The sequence below is a fragment of the Choloepus didactylus genome, chromosome X (genome assembly GCF_015220235.1).
Source record: "Choloepus didactylus isolate mChoDid1 chromosome X, mChoDid1.pri, whole genome shotgun sequence".
Lineage (NCBI taxonomy): Eukaryota > Metazoa > Chordata > Mammalia > Pilosa > Megalonychidae > Choloepus > Choloepus didactylus.
The window spans coordinates 35,830,486-35,842,357 of NC_051334.1; the positions used below are offsets into that span (position 1 = coordinate 35,830,486).

At 36.1% G+C, this 11,872-nt stretch overlaps 1 non-coding gene and 1 pseudogene across 1 annotated transcript; one reads left to right on the top strand and one right to left on the bottom strand.

Annotated features, from left to right (window-relative positions):
- Positions 1 to 1,029: 1,029 nt before the first annotated feature.
- On the bottom strand, positions 1,030 to 1,136 carry LOC119523944. Its single transcript, XR_005214744.1, has one exon. It is a non-coding gene; the product is annotated as a U6 spliceosomal RNA (small nuclear RNA).
- A 6,608-nt stretch (positions 1,137 to 7,744) lies between these two features.
- Positions 7,745 to 10,439, top strand: LOC119523290 (annotated as a pseudogene).
- Positions 10,440 to 11,872: the final 1,433 nt, after the last annotated feature.

Here is an 11,872-nt window from a genome sequence, read left to right on the forward strand (position 1 = left end):
TTTTCTTTAAATAATATTGTACTTATGTCTTTTGTGGTGCCAGAAATATTCTATATCTTGATTTAGGTGACGGTCATACAGGAATATACATGTATAAAAATACCTCACACTGCAATTAGGATCTGTGCACTTTAGTGTAAGTAACAGTTTGTAACTCCTTTTTCAACCAGAATGATCTTTATCTCTTTATCTTGATATTCTTTCCACAGGCCTGGTGTTCTGAAAGGGGTGGTTTTCAAACAACTTGTATTTATTAAGTTATAATTCAGTTTTCACCTATTCTTATTAAGATTTGAAACAGAGCTTATGTATAAGGTAAGAGAGCATGAGGTTCCTTACTGAGTATATAATAAAATTTTCTATGTGTAGAGAACTATAGGATTCACCAGATTTCCAAGAAGCTAATATTCAATTAAAGGTGAAATATGCAGTTATCAATTGTTGAAGAATACCTAGGCACCCTGTAGATCAGTGTATCTCAAACTTTAATGTGCAAGTGAATCACTTGGTGTTCCTATGAAAATGCAGATTCTCGTTTAGTAGGTCTGGGACAGAAACTGATATTCAAAAGTTCTAGCAAGTTCACAAGTGATGCTGATTCTGCTGGCCTAGGGATCACATCTGAGTTGTAAGTTTATATAAAATGAAAAAAAGATCAACTGCTTTGGGGCAAAGAATTAGAAGACCAGCAGCTCCAGAATTTTATGAAAGATTAAGCTCAAATGTTTCTCAAATGATGAAAATAATGAATTCACTAGATATTGTGCCGTGTAAGGATGGCATATATCTCTAAATCAGATTATAAATTTTCTCTATTGCTTCATTTAATTGATATTTTAAAGTACTATTTTTGTTAAATGAATTCATAGACAAACACTCAAACCAAAAAGATGTTTCCTTATTGTCATCAATTTGTTGTTGTTTTTTTTTTGGTGTTGTTTTTGTTGTTGTACCTCTGACGACTTCTTTAAAAATGCAAGATAAAGTTCACTGAGACTAATTCAGGAATATAGTAAGTTTTTTTTTTTCAAAAATATGGACTGCTTCACAAATTTGTGTGTCATCTTTGTGTAGGGGTCATGCTAATCATCTTTGTATCGTTCCAATTTTAGTATATGTGTCACTGAAGAAAGCACAGGAATATAGTAATTTAACATCTAGATAAATATCAGTAATATACTTTAATGCTATGATGTTCATAGGTATTGGGGTTTAGCTATCTGTTTTCCTAGGTGACCAAAGCACTTGCTCAAAACTTCACATTATTTCAGTTCTCTGACCAAGATTTATTTAAAGAGTTTTTCAAATTAATTTGTTGTTTGTCAAATTGCATAATTTTGCCATTAACATTAATGTATTTCAAAAAATAAAGTAATTTTAGTAATCAGTAATTTGAGGCCATTTCTCTCCTCCTTCAAGGAATCTCCCAATGATCTCTCAAGCCTAAGATTTACTTGAATACTATACTTCAAAGAGGCAATGGTTATATTGCTATGACCATTATTATATGCTACCATGATTATATGCTACCACCATATAATCAGATGAATAAGAGCTGAAAAAATCTTATCAGTTAAATATGGGCAATTCTAAAGGTCTGTAATAAATTGAACCAAGTGTCAAAGAGGAGCTTCAGCACACAGCAAATCAACAATAAAACCCTAGGTGAGAGAGAAACTGACCTTCAGAGTAACTCATCAATAATCAGATGCCTAAACACCAGCAAAAAATTACAAACCATACTAAAAACAGGAAGATATGGACCAAAGGACAAATTAAAACTTCAGAGGAGACACAGAATTTGGAACAATTAATCAAAGATGTTTTAACAAATCTCCTAAATCAACTCAAGGACATGAAGGAAAACACCACTAAAGAGAAAAAGGATATTAAGAAGACAATGTGAGAGCATAAAGAAGAATTTGAAAATTTAAAAAGAAACATAATACAAATGATGGGAATGAAAGACACAGTAGAAGAAATTAAAAATATGCTATAGAAAAAAACAGCAGATTTGAATAGGCAGAAGGAAGAATCAGTGAGCTAGAAGAGAGAACAGTTGAACTCTTACAGATGGAAGAACAGATAGAGAAAAGAATGGAAAAAAATTGAGCACAGTCTCATGAATTTGAATGACTGCACAAAGCACAAAACATACCTGCCATGGCAGTTTGAGAAGGAGAAGAGAAGGGAAAGGGGCAGAAAGAATATTTGAGGAAATAATGGCCAGAGATTTCCCAACTCTTATGAAGGACCTAAATATACATGTTCAAGAAGCAGAACATACTCCAAACAGAATAAATACTAATAGAGCTGCTCTGAGACAATACTAATCAGAAGGTCAAACTCCAAAGATAAGGAGAGAATCCTGAAAGCAGCAAGAGAGAAGTTATCTGGCACATACAAGGGAAATGTGCTAAGACTAAGTGCCAGTTTCTCATCAGAAACCATGGAAGTGAGAAGGCAGTGGTATGATATATTTTAAGATATTGAAGGAAAAAAATTGCCAGCCCCAAATTGTTTATCCTGCAAAATTGTCCTTCAAAAATGAGGGAGAGTTTAAAATATTCACAGATAAAGAGAAACTGAGAGGGTTAGTCAACAAGAGAGATCACCCCTACAATGCATGCTAAAGGGAATTCTGTAATCTGAAAGGAAAAGACAGTAGAGAGAGGTTTGGGGGAGACTGTAGACATAAAGATTATCAGTAAGGGTAACTAAAAGAGAAAAAAGAGAGACAAAAATAAAATACGACACGAAAAACTAAAAGATAAAGTGGTTGAAGTAAGAACCACCTATGCAATAATAATACTGCACGCTAATGGATTAAACTCTGCAATCAAAAGATGCAGATTGGCAGAATGGACTAAAAAGTATGATCCATCTATATGCTGTCTATAAGGGACTCATCTTAAACCCAAGGACAAAAATAGGTTGAAAGTGAAAGGTTGGAGAAAGATATTCCATGCAAACAGTAATCAAAAAAGTGTTGGAGTGGCTATATTAATATCAGACAAAACAGACTTTATATGTAAAACTCTTATGAGACAAAAAGTATATTATATATTAATAAAAGGGTCAATACACCAAGAAGAAAAAACAATCATAAATATTTATGCATCTAAGCAGGGTGCCCCCAAAAAGATGTGGCAAACACTGGCAAAATTGAAGGGAGAAATGAAAATCCTTACAATAATAATTGGGGACTTCAATACACAACTCTCACCAATAAAAAGATCATCTAGACAGAGGATAAATAAGGAAACAGAGAACTTGAAAAATATGATAAATGAACTAGACCTAACAGGCATTTACAGAACATTGCACTCCAAAACAACAGGATATACATTCTTCTCAATTGCTGACAGATAATTCTCCAGGATAGACCACATGCTGTGTCACAAAACAAGTCTCAATAAATTTTAAAAGATTGAAATTATACAAAGCATTTTCTCTGACCATAATGGAATGAAACTAGAAATCAATAACAGGTGGAGAAATGAAAATTTCACAATATATGGAGTTTAAACAACACAGTCTTAAACAAGCAGTGGGTCCAAGAAGAAATTGCAAGAGAAATCAGTAAATATCTTGAGACAGAAGAAAATGGAAACATAAGATGTCAAAACTCATGAGATGCTGCAAAGGCAGTGCTGAGAGGGGAATTTATAGCCCTAAATGCCTAAATTGCAAAAGCAGGAGGAGCTAAAATCAAAGACCTCACTAAACACCTGGAGGAACTAGAGAAAGAAGAGCAAACTAATTCCAAAGCAAGCAGAAGGGAAGAAATAACCAAGATTGGAGCAGAAAAAATAAAATTGAGAATAAAAAATAGAAAGAATTAGAAAAACCAAAAGTTGGCTCTTTGAGAGGCTCAATAAAGTTGGCAAGCCCTTAGCTAGACTAGGAAAGAAAAAAAAAAGAGAAGATGCAATAAATAAAATAAAAGATGAGAGTGGGAACATTACTACTGACCCCATAGGAATAAAGTGATCCTAAAAGGTTACTATGAACAACTGTTTGCCAACAAATTAAACAACCTAGATGAAATGGACAAATTCCTAGAAACCCACAAAAACCCTTCCCTGAATTTAGAACTAATAGAAGATGTCAACAGACCAACTAAAAGTAAAGAGATTGGATCAGTTGTCAAAATTCTCCCAACAAAGCAAAGCCCAGGGCCAGATGGCTTCACAGGTGAACTCTAACAATCATTCCAAGAAGAATTAATACCAATTCTGCTCAAACTCCTCCAAAAATTGAAGAGAAGGGAACACTACTTAACTCATTCTATGAACACAACATCACCCTAATACTAAAGCCAGATAAAGATACTACAGGAAAAGAAAATTACAGACTAATTTCTTTTATGAATGTAGTTGCAAAAATCCTAAACAGAATATTTGCAAATCAAATACAACATCACTTTAATAGAATTATACACCATGATTGTGCCAGTTTGGATATATTATGTCCCCCAGAAAAAGCCATGTTCTTTGATGCAATCTCGTGGGGGCAGGCTTATTATGTTTTTGATTAAGGTGGAAACTTCTGATGGAATGTTTCCATGGAGATGTGACCCACTCAGCTGTGGGTGAGAACCCTAATTAAATTATTTCCATGGAGGTGTGGCCCAGCCCATTCAGGGTGGGTCTTGATTAGCTCACTGTAGTATTTAAGAGAGAAGCTAAGAGCTGACACAGACCCAGCTGCTTGCTGCTACTTTAAGATGCTTGGAAATGCAGACAGAAGGATGTTTGGAGAAGCAGAGCTAAGAGATGAAGCCTAGAGTTTGCCCTGGGAAAGTTAAGAGAGGACTCCCAGATGCTTAGAGAGAAAGTCACTGGAATCAGAAGCTGAAAGCAATGCAACCTGGTAGCAAAGGACCAGCAGACACCAGCCACATGCCTTCCCAGCTAACAGAGGCATTCCAGATGCCATTGGCCTTTCTTTAATGAAGGCATCCTCTTGTTGATGCCTTAGTTTGGACACTTGTATGGCCTTAGGACTGTAAATTTGTACCCAAATAAATGTCCTTTATATAAGCCAATCCGTTTCTGGTATTTTGCATTTAACAGCAGCATTAACAAACCAGAACAACAATCAAGTGGGTTTTATCTCAGCTATCCAAGGATGGTTCAACAAAAGAAAATAAATTAATGTAATACACCACATTAACTAATCTTAGGGGGAAACTCATGATCCTCTCAATTGATGCAGAAAAGGCATTTGACAAAATCCAGCATCCTTCCTTGATAAAATCACTTCAAAACATAGGAATAGAAGGAAACTTACTCAACATGATAGAGGGCGTATGTGAAAAACCCACAGCTGTCATCAGACTGAAAGTTTTCCCTTTAAGATCTGGAACAAGACAAGGATGCCCACTGTCAACACTGTTATTCAATTTCATGCTAGAGGTTCTAGCACAAGCACTTAGGCAAGAAAAAGAAACAAAAGCTATCCAAATTGGAAAGGAATAAATAAAGCTTTCACTATTTGCAGATAACATGATCCGATATATAGAAAGTATTAAAAACCTACAATAATGCTACTAGAGCTAAAAAATTTGTTCAACAAAATGGGAGAATAACAGATAAACATACAAAAATCATTAGAGCTTCTATACACTAGTAATGAGCAATCTTAGGAGGAAATCAAGAAAAAAATTCCATTTACAATAGCAGCTAAAAGAATCAAATATCTAAGAATAAATTTAACCAAGGATATAAACGACTTGCACTCAGAAAATTACAAAACTTTGTTAAAATAAAAGAAGACCTAAATAATTTGAAGAATATTATGTGATGGTGGATTGGATGACCAAATATTGATAAGATATCAATTCTACCCAAAGTAATTTACAGATTCAATGTTCTCCAAATCAAAATTCCAAAAGCTTTTTTTTTTCAGAAATGGAAAACCCAATCACCATATTTATACGGAAGAATAAAAGATCCTGAGTAGCCAAAATCATCTTGAAAAATAAGTACAAAGTTGGAGGACTCACACTTTCTGATTTTAAAACTTATTACAAAACTGCGGTAATCAAAACAGCATATTATTGGCATGAGGACAGATATATAGACTAATGAAATTGAATTGAGTGTTCAGAAATAAACTCATATCTATGAACAATTGATTTTTGGCAAACATCCCAAGCACACTCCATGGGAAAGAATGATCTCTTCAACAAATGGTGCTGGGAAAACTGGCTATCCATATGTAAAAGAATGAATGTAAACCACACCTCACATGATATACAAAAAAAACTCAAAATGGATCAAAGACCTAAATATAAAAACCAGAAATGTAATACTCCTGGAAGAAAATATAAGGAAACATTTTCAGGAACTTGTATTAGGAAATTATTTCTTAGACATTCCATCAAAGCATGAGAAACAAAAGAAAAATATAAATGGGACATCATCAAAAGGCTTCACCATGAAAGTAAAAAGACAACCTATATAATGGGAGAAAATATTTGGAGACCACTTATCCAGTAAAGGTTTCATATTCAGAATATATAAAGAAATCCTACAACTCAACAACAAAAAGACAAACAACCCAATTATAAAATGTACAGAAGGCTTGAACAGACATTTCTCCAAAAAAGATATACAAATGGCCAATAAGCACATGAAAATATGTTCATCCTTAGCCATTAGGGAAATGCAAATCAAAGCCATGAGATACTATTTCATACCCATTAGAATATCTCCTATTAAAAACACTGAAAATAACAATTGTTGGAGAGGATGTGGAGAAATAGGAACACTTGTTCATTTTTGGTGGAAGTGTAAAATGTTCCAGCTGCTGTAGAAAAAGAGTTTGGTGTTTTCTCTGAAAGTTAAGTAGAGAATTACCATATGATTCAACAATCCCACTTCTAGGTATATAACCGAAAGGATTGAAAGCAGGGATTAAACAGATATTTGCACACTGATGTTCATTGCAGCATTATTCACAATAGCCAAAGACGGAACAACCCAAATGTCGATCAAGATGAATGGATAAACAAAATGGTATATACACACAATGGAATATTATTCAGCCATAAAAAGGAATAAAGTTCTGATACATGTGAGAACATGGGTGAATCTTGAAGACATCATGTTAAGTGAAATAAGCCAGAAAGAAAACAGCAAATATTGTATGATCTCACTGATATGGAATACTTTGAACAAGCAAATCCATATATCATAAACTAGAATACAGGGTACCAAGGTCAGGGTGGGATTAGGGAATGAGGAGTCAATGTTTAATTGGTACGGAGTTTGTTTGGAGTAATGGAATTGTTTTGGTAATGGTTGGTGGTGATCATAGCACAACAATGTCAATGAAGCTAACACCACTGAAATTTATATTTGAATGTAGCTAAAAGGGAAAATTGTAGGTTGCATGTTACTAAAATAAAAATTAAAGCAAAAACATTGGACTATACAAAACAAACAGTGACCGCTAATGTAAATGGATTATTATTAATAGTATAAGCACAATAATATTGTTTCATCAATTGTAACAAAGATCATACACTAATGCAAAGTGCTACTAATAAGGAAGACTCTTTCTATGAGGGGTGTATAAGGGAACTCTATTTTCTGCATGATTTTTCTATAAACTTACAACTTCTGTAATAAAAAATGAATGAATGATTTCTGGTCCCAGACTGGAGGCAGTGCCACTTCGGCAGTGAGCTGGAGTGCTGGAGGCCTCTGGCATGGTGTGGGACTGGCAAACCAAGATGGAGTATGAGTGGAAACCTGACAAGCAAGGGCTTCAGCAAATCCTGCAGCTGCTAAAGGATTCCCAGTCCCCAGACACCAACATCCAGAGAACCGTGCAACAATTCTAGAAACTGGAACAACTCAACCAATATCAAGATTTTAACAACTACCTGATTTTTGTTCTTACAACATTAAAATCTGAAGATGAACCCACAAGATCGAGTGGTCTCATCTTGAAGAACAGTGTGAAAGCACATTTTTAAAATGTTCCAAATGGTGTAACAGACTTTATTAAAAATGAATGCTTAAATAATACTGTTGACTCCTCTCCTCTCATCAGAGCCACCGTAGGTATTTTGATTACAACCATAGCCTCCAAAGGAGAACTGCAGAACCGGCCGGACCTCTTACCAAAACTTTGTATCTTTTTGGATTCTGAAGATTATGACACCTGTGATGGAGCATTTGGTGTCCTTCAGAAGATATGTGAAGATTCTGCTGAGATTTTAGACAGTGATGCTTTGGATCATCCTCTCAACATCATGATTCCCAAGTTTCCACAGTTCTTCAAGCACAATAGTCCAAAAATATGGTCTTATGTTGTTGCATGTGTTAATGGGTTTATCATCAGTAGGACTCAAGTTCTGATGTTACACATTGATTCTTTTATTGAGAATCTCTTTGCATTGGCTGATGATAAAGAACCAGCGATATGGAAAGATATGTGCCGAGCTCTTGTGATGTTGCTTGAAGTTCGAATGCATCATCTGCTTCCTCGTGTGTATAATATAGTTGCATACATGCTGAAGAGATCCCAAGATCAAGATGAAAATGTGGCTTTAGAAGCTTGTGAATTTTGGTTCACTTTGGCTGAGCAGCCAATAGGCAAAGATGCACTCATAAGGCATCTTCCTAAATTGATTCCTGTGTTAGTGAATTGCATGAAGTATTCAGATATAGATATTATCCTATTTAAGAGTGATGTTGAAGAAGATGATACAATTCCTAATAGTGAGCAGGATATAAGGCCACATTTTCATTGATCAAGGACAGTAGCTCAGCAGCATGATGAAGATGGAATTGAAGAGGAAGATGATGATGAAGATGGAATTGAAGAGGAAGATGATGAAGATGAAATTGATGATGATGATACAATTTCTGACTGGAATCTAAGAAAATGTTCTGCTGCCCTAGATGTTCTCACAAATATGTATCGTGATGAGTTTTAGCCACATATTTTGCCGCTTTTAAAGAGCTACTTTTTCATCATGAATAGGTAGTTAAAGAATCAGGCATCTTGGTTTTAGGAGCAACTGCTGAAGGTTGCATGCAAGGCATGATTCCATACTTGCCTGAGCTCATTCCTCACCTCATTCAATGCCTCTCTGATAAAAGGTGCTCTTGTACATTCTATAACTTGCTGAACTCTTAGATGCTATGCACACTGGGTAGTCAGCCAGCCCCCAGACATGTACCTGAAGCCATTGATGATGGAATTGCAAAAGCGTATCCTTGATAGCAACAAGAGAGTACAAGAAGCTGCCTTCAGTGCCTTTGCTACCCTAGAAGAGGAGGCTTGTACAGAACTTTTCCCTTACCTTATATACTTGACGCCCTCGTCTTCACATTTAGTAAATACCAGCATAAGACCGTGCTCATTCTTTACAATGCCATAGGAACATTAGCAGATTCAGTAGGACATCATTTAAACAAGCTAGAATATATTCAGATGCTAATGCCTCCACTGATCCAGAAGTGGAATATGTTAAAGGACAAAGATAAAGATCTCTTCCTTTTACTTGAGTGCCTATTTTCAGTTGCCACAGCCCTGCAGTCTGGCTTCCTTCCTTATTGTGAACCTGTGTATCAGTGTTGCGCAAATCTAGTACAGAAGACTCTTGCACAAGCCATGCTGAATAGTGCTCAACAAGATCAGTATGAGGCTCTAGATAAAGATTTTATGATAGTGGCTCTTGATTTACTCAGTGGCCTGACTGAAGGATTTGGAGGCAACATTGAACAGCTAGTAGCATGAAGTAACATTCTAACACTAATGTACCAATACATGCAGGATAAAATGCCAGAAGTTCGACAGAGTTCCTTTGCCCTGTTAGGTGACCTGACAAAAGCTTACTTTCAGCATGTTAAGCCTTGTATAGCTGATTTCATGCCAATATTGGGAACCAACCTAAATCTAGAGTTCATTTCAGTCTGCGACAATGCCACATGGGCAATTGGAGAAATTTCCATTCAGATAGGCATAGAGATGCAGCCTTATATTCCTATGGTGTTGCAACAGCTTGTAGAAATCATTGATAGATACAACACACCAAAGACGTTCTTAGAGAATACAGCAATAACAATTGGTCGTCTTGGTTATGTTTGTCCTCAAGAAGTGGCCCCCATGCTACAGCAGTTTATAAGACCCTGGTGCACCTCTCTGAGAAACATAAGGGGCAATGAGGAAAAGGATTCTGCATTCCATGGGGTTTGTACCATGACCAGTGTTAATCCCAGTGGAGTAATCCAAGATTTTATATTTTTTGTGATGCTGTTGCATCATGGATTAACCCAAAAGATGATCACAGAGACATGTTCTGTAAGATCCTTCATGGATTTAAAAATCAAGTTGGGCATGAAAATTGGAGGCATTTCTCTGATCAGTTTCATCTTCCCCTAAAAGAGCATCTTACAGATTTTTATGGTGTTTAAACTCATGCATTTAGGCTGCAGTCCCATAAATCAGGGTCCTTCCATCTTGGAGACTATGAGGGAGCCTCTGAACCCAGGGAAAATGTTACCCTTTACAGGGGGGAAGGGTAAACCAATAGGGAATACAGTACAATCCCAACCCTACGGGGAGGGGCAGGAGGGAGGTGTTGCCATCAGTGTATTAAGTCGATGTTGGGAAACGTTTCAACATCTGGAGCCCTTGTGAGTGGAAATCTGTCTCCAATTACAAGTCCACACTGGATGTGAAGAAGCAAAAAAAAAAAAAAGTCTATTCAGTCCACTCACAAAACAGTACATTTTGAAATATTGTTGGGATTTTTACCAAAACAAGAACCATATAAATAATGCATAGGAATAAGAAAGAGGAAAAATTCTACAATGCACAATAAAGGAAAGTTAAGAATGGGGGTTACAAACAGTAAAGATGCTTTTTTTTAATTTAAAAAAATTCATATGTTTTCCCACATGATGGGGCCTTGTTGTGCATGCTGATGAAGAATTACATAATGAAGCTAATATAGTTAAAATCAGCTTACCTATAAACCTGCTTATAATTGTGCCTAAGAGTCTCCCCTGAGAGCCTCTTTGTTGCTCAGATATGGCCCTCTCGCTCTAGCTAAGCCAACTTGGCAGATGAAATCACTGCCCACCCCCCTACGTGGGATCTGACGGCCAAGGGTGTAAATCTCCCTGGCAACATGGAATATGACTCCTGGGGAGGAATCTAGACCAGGCATCATGAGATGGAGAACATCTGCTTGACCAAAAGTGGGATGTGAAATGAAATGAAATAAAGCTTCAGTGGCTGAGAGATTTCAAATGGAGTCGAGAGGTCACTCTGGTGGGCATTCTTATGCACTATATAGATAACACTTTTTGGTTTTAATGTATTGGAATAGCTAGAAGTAAATACCTGAAACTACCGAACTCCAAACCAGTAGCTTTGACTCTTGAAGATGATTGTATAACAATGTAGCTTACAAGGGGTGACAGAGTGATTGTGAAAACCCTGTGGATCACACTCTCTTTATCCAGTGTATGGATAGATGAGTAGAAAAATGGGGACAAAAGCTAAATGAAAAATAGGGTGGGGGAAGATTTGGGTGCTCTTTCTACTTTTTTATTCTTGTTTTCACTTTTTCTGGTACAAGGAAAATGCTCAAAAAATAGATTGGGGTGATGAATGCACAACTATAGTATGGTGCTGTGAACAGTTGATTACACACCATGGACGATTGCATGGTATATGAATATATCTCAATAAAACTGAACTTTAAAAAATTCTCCATATAAATTTGCTACAAATTTTTAATCATGAAAATGTATTAAAAGCATATCATACAATTGGGGGACAAGACAGTGGAGTGGAGAGGCACAGAATTTCATCTCTCCTCTAGAGCAGCTGGTAATTA